The sequence below is a fragment of the Nicotiana sylvestris genome, chromosome 4 (genome assembly GCF_000393655.2).
Source record: "Nicotiana sylvestris chromosome 4, ASM39365v2, whole genome shotgun sequence".
In the NCBI taxonomy this organism is placed as follows: Eukaryota; Viridiplantae; Streptophyta; class Magnoliopsida; order Solanales; family Solanaceae; genus Nicotiana; species Nicotiana sylvestris.
The window spans coordinates 125,464,169-125,475,247 of record NC_091060.1 but is presented as its reverse complement, the minus strand read 5'-3'; positions in this window follow the sequence as shown (position 1 = coordinate 125,475,247).

Here is an 11,079-nt window from a genome sequence, read left to right as displayed (position 1 = left end):
CAAGCTCCCAGAAGTTCTAGAGAGTGACTCTCCCCCAAGAAAAGTAGCATCCACTAAGGCTATCCCTGTCTCATATGAACCTCGGAAAGTGACTGACAAGCAAGAAGTCAGGAAGTGGGGCAAATTCGTACCCAAGTCTGAAAGCAAAAAAGCTATGAATGTCAATACATCACTTGTGAAGTTCACGACGAAGGAGAGCAAGAAGCAGAGTATGAAATCCACTTCGTTTCAAGATAAGCCAAGTGGGAAGCTGACTCTAAAAGAAATGCAAGAGAAAGAGTACCCATTCCTGGATTCTTGATGTGCCAGCCATTTTCGAAGAACTCCTCGAGTTAAATCTCATCGAGCTTCCGGAGATGAAGCGACCAAATGAAGCTGGGAAAACAAATGACCCAAACTACTGCAAATATCACCGACTTGTAAGCCACCCTCTAGGGAAGTGCTTTGTCTTCAAGGATAAAGTCATGGACTTGGCTCGTGAAAAGAAGATCGTGCTTGAAGATGAGAAAGCAAGCGCAAACCAAGTTTCTATCACCTTTGGCACATTCAGTCCGGATGAATTATGTAATTTTAAAGAAAGTAAAAATGAAGAATTACTGGAGAGCGACAAAGCTGAAGTCAACCAACCTGATGATGATGAAGGTTGGACGTTGGTGACTCGTCGTAGGCGCCACAAAAGGAGCCCACAAAAAGAATCAGTGGAACAACCAACAAGGAAGATGATGGTAAAAAGATCAATAAAAAAGAATCCAGTTAGGCATTTGAAAGAAAGCAAAAGTGGAGATGCACCACCCTCAAAAATCACAAAATCCAGTGAACTTAGAGGAGTTTTTACCAAGTTGGTTTCGCACGAAGATTTCCCATGAGGGCATTGATGCCTCTTGTTGCCATACTGACAAATGGGAAGAAAAGAGTGATGACCTACCGTTGGCACCATCTTCGGAAAAGCCCATCAAGTCCACTCCTCAAGAAGTTAATGCTTGTGAGGAAAAGGTCACGTTCACAAATGACGATCTTTTGCTAGGTGACACTTCTCATAACCGCCCATTGTACCTGGTTGGCTATATGCGCGATGAAAGGGTAAATCGGATTTTGGTTGATGAAGGATCCTCAGTGAACATTTTGCCAATCCATACTGTGAAAGAACTTGGTATTCCCATGAACGAACTCTCAGAAAGTCGTGTGATGATCCAAGGATTTAACCAAGGGGGGCAAAGAGCCATAGGCGTGATCAGGTTGGGAATCACTATTGAAGATATGCAATCAAGTGCATGGCTGCATGTGATTGACGCGAAGACTTCATGCAATGTTTTGCTTGGGAGGCCTTGGATACATGAGAATAAAGTTGTTCCATCTACCTACCATAAATATTTAAAATACTACGAGGGTGAAGTCAAGAAGACGGTAGTTGCTGCTAATGAGCCATTCACCGAGGCTGCTGCTGATGAGCCATTCACCGAGGCTGAGTCACACTTTGCCAATGCAAAGTTCTACTTGAAGAACCGCATTGTGAAGGAGCTGAAAGTTGATGATGGTACAAAAAGCAAGAATGACGAACCCATAACTAAAAGAGCCGATGTGACTATTGGTAAAGCCAAAACTGTTACTGAGGAGGTACCCGCCAATGTGAGTAAATCTCATAAAGGGGGTATTGCGTCTTATGGAAATAAAGTAAGTCACATGCTCCGATATGTCCCTAAAAGGAAGAAAGACGAGGGCGGATCACATAATCTCCAAACCAAGACGCTAAGGGAGTTAACTCTTCCGGTAAAACAAATTGAGGCAGTAAAGTTGTCCTCAAAGCCGCTTGCAGGGTTTGTAGCCCAAAATCGTTTGCACAATGTGGCACTCCCTACAAAGCGAACAGATGAAGGTTTTGATCCTAATGCTTACAAGCTATTTGCAAAAGCTGGATACAATCCCAACGAGCCATCAAAGTTAGGGAAGCTCCCATTAGAAGCTGCAACAAGGCAACCCCGTGAAGGTCTGGGATACAAGCAACCGGCACCAGTGCACATCTCAATAAGAAGGACGAGTAGCAATTATATCACTGTAGAAGACGAATCTGCCGCTTCTAACAGGCCTTCTGTCTTTGATCGGCTTGGAAAATCAACTATGAAAACTTTTGTATTTGAGAGATTGGGTCCATTAAAGAAGGGGAATAAGTTTCATAGAAATCATCGAAATACAAAAACACCCACTTCACCCAAAATTCATCTCTAAGGATTTCCAAAGTTTGGTTCCTTCCAGAATGAGGCGACAAACAAAACTGGTGGTTTCATGTGAAGAAGTACTGAAGGTAAAGCCATATACTGTGGTCTACACTAAGGAACGTGACGAAGATGAAGAAAGTGTAGGTTCTTCGTATCATATCACTGTACAAAGCGAGAATGGTGTTTCGTCTTCGATGGAAGATAATGCGGAATTGAAGGATGTTTCGCCGTGTTATCACATATCCTTCAATGATGGGGACCCTCAAGAAGATGAAGATGTGAAAGATGCTCCACCTGAACTTGAAGAAGGATTAAAGACGACAGTTGATGCCTTAAAAGAAGTTAACCTTGGCACCGATGAGGAACCAAGACCCACCTACCTAAGTGCTTTACTAGAAGCTGATAAAGAGAGCACTTATATTGAGTTACTCAAAGAATTTAGGGATGTCTTTTCTTGGAGTTACAAAGAGATGCCTGGCTTGGACCCGAAAGTAGCAGTCCATCACCTTGCAGTTAGAAATGGTGCTCGCCCTGTTAAACAAGCTCAAAGGCGTTTTAGGCCAGACTTGGTTCCCCTTATTGAAACTGAAGTTAACAAACTCATTGAAGCTGGATTTATTCGGGAAGTTAAATACCCAACATGGGTTTCAAGTATTGTCCCTGTAAGGAAGAAGAATGGCCAGATTCGAGTATGCGTTGACTTCAGGGACCTCAATAATACATGTCCCAAGATGAATTCCCGCTTCCTATTCCAGAGCTGATGATCGATGCTACTACTGGTTACGAGGCAATGTCTTTCATGGACGGTTCGTCGGGCTATAACAAAATTCGCATGGCACCAAAAGATGAAGAGCTTACTGCATTTCGCACCCCCAAGGGTATTTATTGATACAAGGTAATGCCTTTTGGCTTGAAGAATGTTGGTGCTACTTACTAAAGGGCTATGCAGAATATTTTTGACGATCTTCTCCACAAGAATGTCGAATGCTATGTTGACGACTTGGTGGTGAAATCAAGAGAGAAGGGTGACCACATGAAAGAGTTGAGGATGGTATTTGAATTGCTCCATAGGTACCAACTTAGGATGAATCCGTTGAAATGTGCCGTTGGAGTTACTTCTGGAAAGTTCCTTGGTTTCATTGTCCGCCATCGAGGGATCGAAATTGATCAAGCCAAAGTGGATGCCATTTTGAAAATGCCTGAGCCTCAAGATATCCATGAATTGAAGAGTCTGAAGGAAAGCTACCATACCTTAGAAGATTCATATCAAACCTGGCTGGAAGGTGCCAACCATTTAGTCACCTCATGAAGAAAGGCGTTCCTTTCAAGTGGGATCAAGCTTGTAGCAATGTCTTCGAAAGTATCAAAACCTACTTGATGAAGCCTCCAGTTTTAGCAGCTCCTATACCAAGAAAGCCATTGATACTATACATTGCGGCGCAGGAAAGGTCTGTTAGAGCATTATTGGCCCAAGAAAATAGTGAGGGGAAAGAAAACTCTCTTTACTACTTGAGCAGGATGATGACACCTAACGAGTTGAACTATTCGCTAATTGAAAAGTTGTGTTTGACGCTAGTCCTCTCAATTCAAAAGTTGAAGCACTACTTTCAAGCTCATGTTGTCTGTCTTGTTTCTAAAGCAAATCCCATCAAGTTCGTGATGTCAAAACCTGTTATTAGTGATCGACTAGCGAGATGGTACCTCCAATTTCAACAATTCGAGATTTTGTACATCCCTCAAAAGGCTGTAAAAGGACAAGCATTGGCAGACTTCTTGGCAGATCATCCGATACCTGATGACTGAGAGCTAACTGATGAACTACCTGATGAGGACGCAATGGTCGTTAAAGTTCAACCTCCATGGAAGATGTACTTTGATGGTGTTGCGCATCGTGGGGGAGCCGGGGCTGGCGTAGTATTTGTCACTCCTCAAGGTGAAGTCTTGCTCTACTCCTTCACCTTGACACAACTTTGTTCCAACAATGTTGATGAATACTAAGCTTTAATATTTGGGCTTGAAATGGCCGTTGATATGAAGCAATTGCAATTGCAAGTCTTTGGTGACTCCCAGTTAGTGGTCAATCAGCTTTTGGGTAGTTATGAGGTCAAGAAGCCTGAACTACGCCCATATCATGATTACGCAAAAAAGTTGATGGGGTGGCTCAACGATGTGACTATTCAGTATGTACCAAGGAAAGAAAATAAGAAGGCTGATGCTTTAGCTGTTCTAGCTTCATCATTAGCCCTGCCTGACCAAGCGCAAGTTACCGTATGCCAAAAATGGGTAGTACCGCCGCCAAATGAGGTCGAAGGTGAAGAAAACGAACTCAAGCAGCTTGTTGCTATTTCTGAAGTTGAGAAAGAAGAATGGCGACAACCCATTATCGACTACTTATGCTATGGGATACTTCCAGAAAATCTGAGGAGAAGGACTAAAATTCGTCGTCGTGCACCTCGCTTCCTTTACTATAAGGATACTCTATACAGAAGGTCGTTCGAGGGAGTACTCTTGCGATGCCTAGGAGAAGAAGAAGCTCTCCAAGCTTTGCAAGAGGCACATTCTGGGGTATGTGGGTCACACCAGTCCGGACCAAAGCTCCACTTCCATATAAAAAGGATGGGATATTATTGGCCAATGATGGTAAAAGATTGCTTGGACTACGCTCGAAGATGCAAGGCTTGTCAATTCCATGCGAATTTTATTCATCAACCTCCTGAAATATTGCACCCGACTGTTGCATCCTGGCCATTTGACGTTTGGGGATTAGATGTTGTTGGACCACTACCAAAGTCCTCTGGTGGGCACCTATACATCTTGGCTGCAACTGACTACTTCTCAAAATGGGCTGAATCTATTGCTCTTAAGGAAGTAAAAAAGGAAAATGTTGCAAGTTTCATCCAAGTAAACATTATTTATCGCTTTGGAATTCCTCGTTATATAATAACGGATAATGGAAAGCCATTCGATAATAGGTTGATGAACATGATTTGTGATCTCTTTGGCTTCAAGCAACGTAACTCTTCGATGTACAATGCTGCCGCCAATGGTTTAGCTGAGGCATTCAACAAGACTCTATGCAACTTGTTAAAGAAAGTTGTCTCCAAATCCAAACGAGATTGGAATGACCGTATGGAAGAAGCTCTATGGGCATATAGAACGACTCATCGCACGCCAACACAGGCGACTCCTTATGCACTCGTTATGGAGTCGAAGCCGTCTTGCCACTTGAGGGTCAAATACCTTCGTTACGACTGGCTATTCAAGAAGGGATCACTGATGAAGAAAATGCTCGACTTCAATTAGTAGAGTTGGAAGCTCTTGATGAAAAAAGATTGGAAGCTCAACAGAGTCTTGAATGTTATCAAGCTCGATTGTCTCGCACCTTCAATAAAAGAGTTCGTCCGAGATCCTTTCAAGTAGGAGATCAAGTCCTTGCCGTACGAAGACCCATAATTACTTCCCATAAACCTGTAGGGAAGTTCACTTCAAAATGGGATGGGCCATATGTCGTACAAGAAGCTTATTCAAGTGGGGCTTACAAGCTGGTTGATGCAGATGGTATGGGGATCAGCCCTATCAATGGCAAGTTTTTGAAGAAGTATTATCCTTGAAGTCACCACGCTCCTTGACGCACGATCCTAAACTGCATGTTGCTACACTCATAGCCCGCAAGAGTATAAACTGTGTACGGCCCAAAAAAAATGTCTGCTAGGTTGAAAGTCTCGAAATAGGCGGCCTAGGCAAAAGTTAGGATGTAAAAAAAAAGTCCGCTAGGTTGAAAATCTCGAAAGAGGCGGCCTAGGAAAATCTACCCAGTCTGAACTACGATTTGACTTGATCCTCTTCACTGAGGTACGTAGGCAGCTTAGAGTTTCATTCTAAGTTCAGTCGCATAAGTTCAAAAGATACATATTGCCCCAATTTTTGTTCGAGTGAAGTATGGAGGAATGAAAAATCAAGCTGAAATGCCATTCTCCTGTTGAAATTTGATCTCATTTGATTTAAAGGAGGCAACCCTCCTTGGTAAATTAATATCTTCAATGGGCCGATTTTAGAAGGATATCAAGTATTTGCATTAAAGTCTAGGGATTCTCTATGTCTTCAGGTTCTCCAAACCTTCAAGTTTGTTGGTCTCTAAGTCCGCCCTCTGCCTAAAAAAAAAAGGGGAAGAGAAGCGAGGCGTCAAAAGGAAACACAAGTATAAGGAAATAATTAATTGCTTGGCGCAACGTTTCGAATTCAGTTAGATTTGAACCCCAAGATATTTATGAGAATATGGCTCTTAAATTTTGATTTATGGCAAGTAAGATGTCTTCCGATCTCGAGGTTTCCATATCAAGATACAAATATTTGGTGAAGTCGCGCAAATCTGAAATTGTCGGTGTATCAGAATTTAGTCTTGACTTCGAAATATTATCTGAATGTATCCGTAAGGAATTAAATCTTGAATTTTGGATATTTTATATATTTGGAAGTTAAGTTTCTAGTAGATCAAACAGTTCATGATTTCGACATTCCTACTTCAAGATACAAAACCTTTGGCGAAGTCGCGCAAATCTGAATTTTTCAACGTGGTGGAACCTAAAGTTGATTTCAAAATATTATCTGGGACGATTCTGAAGTTATTTGATTGAGAATTTTGGATATGTTCTAAATTTTGAAGTCTAGTTTTTAAGAAATCAAACGGTTCATAATTTCAACATTCCTACACTAAGATATGATTTTTTAGTGAGACTAGGCAAATCTGTAATTGATAGCGAGGTGCAATATAAAGTTGGTTTCAAAATATTATTTGGGATGATTCTGAAATTGTTTGATTTAGAATTTTGGATATGCTCTAGATCTTGAAGTCTAGGTTTCTTGAAATCAAACGGTTTGCAATTTTGATATTTTTACACCGAGATATGAATTTTTTGGTGAGACTGCGCAAATATGAAATTTTCAACGTGGTGGGATCTAAAGTTGTTCCCAAAATATTATCTGGGGCGATTCTGAAGGTGCTTGATTCTGAATTTTGGATATATTTTAGATATTGAAATCTAATTTTTGAAAAATCAAATAGTTCATTATTTGGACTCTCCCACGACATGATATGAATCTTTCGTTACAAGTGCGTAAAGTAAAAAATTATTCAACTAAGATAAATGTCGGGTAATGTAAAGCAAACGAGAAACAATCTTATCTAAGATGAAATAAATATCCACTAGGTCAACCTAATATAAAAAAATAAAAGGGGAGATAATGCTAACAGCCTAATCTAAACAAAATTTGTAGTTGATCAGTTCTTGACAGCTAGTCTCCAAGTTCTTCTTCTTCTCCTCCAAATTGGCCGAATCATCAACAGTCAACAAATTTATGTTGTCATATGAAGAGACCTCAGTCTCGGCAGTTGAATTTTTTTTCTGAATCTCTTCAACCTCCTTTTGAGTCACTTCTATAACACCTTCGAGGTTCTCCCTCTCTTGTTGTAATGTTTGCAACTTCTTCACGACTCTCTTCAATTTCTTTTTACTAAAGGAAACTTTCTTGACTTTCTCACTTGCTTCAAGTTTGAACGATTCGAGACGCTCTTTAGCTTTGGAAATCAGCTCTAGCTTCTCATCTTCACTCGTCTTATCAGCCATATTGGATCGCTCTTGGTCATATGATGCGGCAAGTTCAAAAAGAGAATTCAGTAAATCTTCTAATGGAGAAAAATCCAGAATATTCGTCTTCTTCATATCCTCGAAAATCTCAATGATTTGCTCCCTATAAGATGAGAGCAATTCCGGACGAGTTTTGGAGAGCCTATTGCAAATATTCTCCCAAAGTCCCAAAATGAATTCCTTCTTGCGATTGAAAACAATGCTTTTTCCTTCAAATATAGATACCGCCGTATTTGTCATTGGTGAAATGCGAGTTATCTCATTTGGAGTTTGTCTTTTTAGGGATTCGTCATGAGGAAGAGATGACGCCTTTGACGATGACTTCACTTTACACGTAGGCCCTCCAATAGATTCATCACTCACTTGCGGCTTGTCACATGGGGATATCATCGGATGCCCAATGGTGTTTAATTGCATAAAGAAAAGGCAAAGAAAGTAAGTAACTTATAGTGAATCTACTCCTAAAAAAAGGAATGAGCGAGGCGATTGTATTTTACCTCTTTGTTATAAGCTGTATGTGTTCTTGAGGGACTATCAATACTTTGAACCTCTACGATCTCTACTGGGTTAGGCCGTTTCCTTTTCCAATTTTAATCTTCATTGGTACTCTAGCTTGTGTCTTGAGGAACACGCGCGTTAAATGGAAGAACTAGATGGTGTGTCTCTATAGCTGTTGAAGTGCACACCACTTCTTTCAAAGCTGCCTTTGAGGATTTAAGCTTCCTTTTTTAGGTTGCGTAACTACTTTTGGGATTGGAGTTGATATTTTTTTAACTTTTGCGAGCGTCTTTCCAACACCTTGATCTTCACCTCCTAAAGGAGTTGTAGACTTAAGCCCAACATTGTCTACCAAAGCTTGTAAGTTATTCTCGAGAAACTTCCCATGCGCTTTCTCCCACCAAGACATATAATTAGTGGAGAAAGGCTTCTCCATAGGATCTCCCGCTGGGGGAAAAACCGCACGTGACATAGATCGATACAGTGTGCAAATCCTCCAAAATCTGATTTTTCATCTAGAGAGGCGTTGCGGATATTGTTCTCCAAAAAGCCGGGGATGTTCTGGTAAAATCCAAATTGACGACCAAACCGATGCGGGCTATATGGCTCGATGATGAATGAGTTACCATACCTCAAAGGAAGGTAATTAAAACGTAAGCTCATGAAGTAATTTGATTCCAACTCTTGAAGGGCATCGTTATCCACGTAATATAAGGACGGGAATTGGTTAACATTGTTGGTGCCCAAACTATATCCTCCCCATTGTGGATGCGTTTTCTTCCATCCTTCTCGTCAAAGTACCTTGCAGCCCCTTCTCCTGAGTATGCCACCATCAAAGGGACAGACGGACCCTTAGCAAGTGGATAGTTGGTTTTGAAGTAATGTGCAAGCCAACCATAAACATAATGAATGGGAAAAGAAACTTTGACCTGATCGAGTTGGGAAGAAAACGAAATCTTATTCAAACCATGATAAATACTCGCTAAAACTGGGACTGCAAGGCTAATCTGTCGCCCGCCTGCCATCATGCTTGCGATCTTGAAAGTGTAAGGGCGAATGGAGTTTTCTACCTTGGGGAACACAAAGGCACATAGCCAAATTGATAAGAATGCCGCTACATATGTCTCATCTTTCTTGTTAGACCTCACCCTAAGCTTAGAGAATATAGTTTCTTGATCATTCGACCACCTCGTCGTCTCGGGAATAACTCGTTAGGATTATGTATTGACTTTAGGCGTGCAGATTTCTTTTCCTTTCGCAACGGAGCAGGCCTATATATTAAAGCTTTTTTATACCAAAAACTTGTCCACTTGATGAAGGAGACCTTTTGGGTAGCACCCCCCTTAAGATGATGAAATGCGGCAAATAAATACTCGCAAGATCGAGGAATAAATCTGACTTGTTTTTCATTCAAACCGATGAGTTCTCTTGTCTCAGGTACCACTTCTTCATACGGAGAACCTGCAATGGGCAAAACCCCAAGGATATATAAGTCCCAAAGAGATATAAATAGCTCCCTAGTTGATGTAATAAGTGTGTTCGTCTTGAGGCACCAAGCCTCACAAAATGCTTGCAAAATGATCGAGTTTCGATCATAAGTGAAAAGTGAGGCATAGACAGCATCGTAAATCTTTGTTGTACTCAGAGTTTGTTGGCTTCCACCAAGTACGTCTTCAGCCCATTCTCAATATCCTGGGATATGACGATACTCGCCCTCGATTGTTGTTGTGTTTTCCCAATGTTGCCTTGAATTATGCGACTTCCTAAGTTTGGAAGGGTGCTAGCAATATTTACATGGCGATGGATTGATGCTTGGAGAGACCACATCTTGGATAATGGATTAGAAATCGATTTGTGTTCCAAGGTCCAATTCTCTACATGAAGGGAGTTCCTTAGAGGAGGCCATGGGGATGCATATCGGTCCGCTTGTGAGGTGTGAACCAAAAACTTGGTTTGTTCTATGCCATATTCAATCTTGATGATGAGATATCTAAGTTTTGAGGAAGGTGAGGTATAGTCCCTGAAATTTGCCATCTCTTCGTGCTAAAAAAAAAGAAACAGAAATAGGGGTCATCAAAGTCCGAATCAAGAATATTAGAATGGGTACAAAGTCTAAATGGAAGAAATGCTCTCCAAGAATCAGGCCATTTTGAGAGTAATCTCTCCAACAATTGGGCCATTTTGAGAGTAATCTCTCCAAAAATTGGGCCACATTGAGAGTAATCTCTCCAAGAATTGGGCCATTTTGAGAGTAATCTCTCCAAGAATCGGGCCATTTTGAGAGTAATCTCTCCAAGAATTTGGCCACATTGAGAGTAATCTCTCCAAGAATCGGGCCATTTTGAGAGTAATCTCTCCAAGAATCAAGCCATTTTGAGAGTAATCTCTCCAAGAATCGGGCCACATTGAGAGTAATCTCTCCAAGAATCGGACCATTTTGAGAGTAATCTCTCCAAGAATCGGGCCATTTTGAGAGTAATCTCTCCAAGAATCGGGCCACATTGAGAGTAATCTCTCCAAGAATCGGGCAATGATGAATACTCATCCCCTCACACCCCAAGATTATCTTCTTTATGCGTGGATCATCTTGTTGAACAAGAACGTATCTTTCTCGCTTGACCTACCAAAAAAAAAGACAACAAAAAAGAAAGCACGAGAAAAAAAAGAAATTACCTTCGCTTTAATGCTTCCAAGTCCACAAAAATAAACTCAAGTGGCTCGCA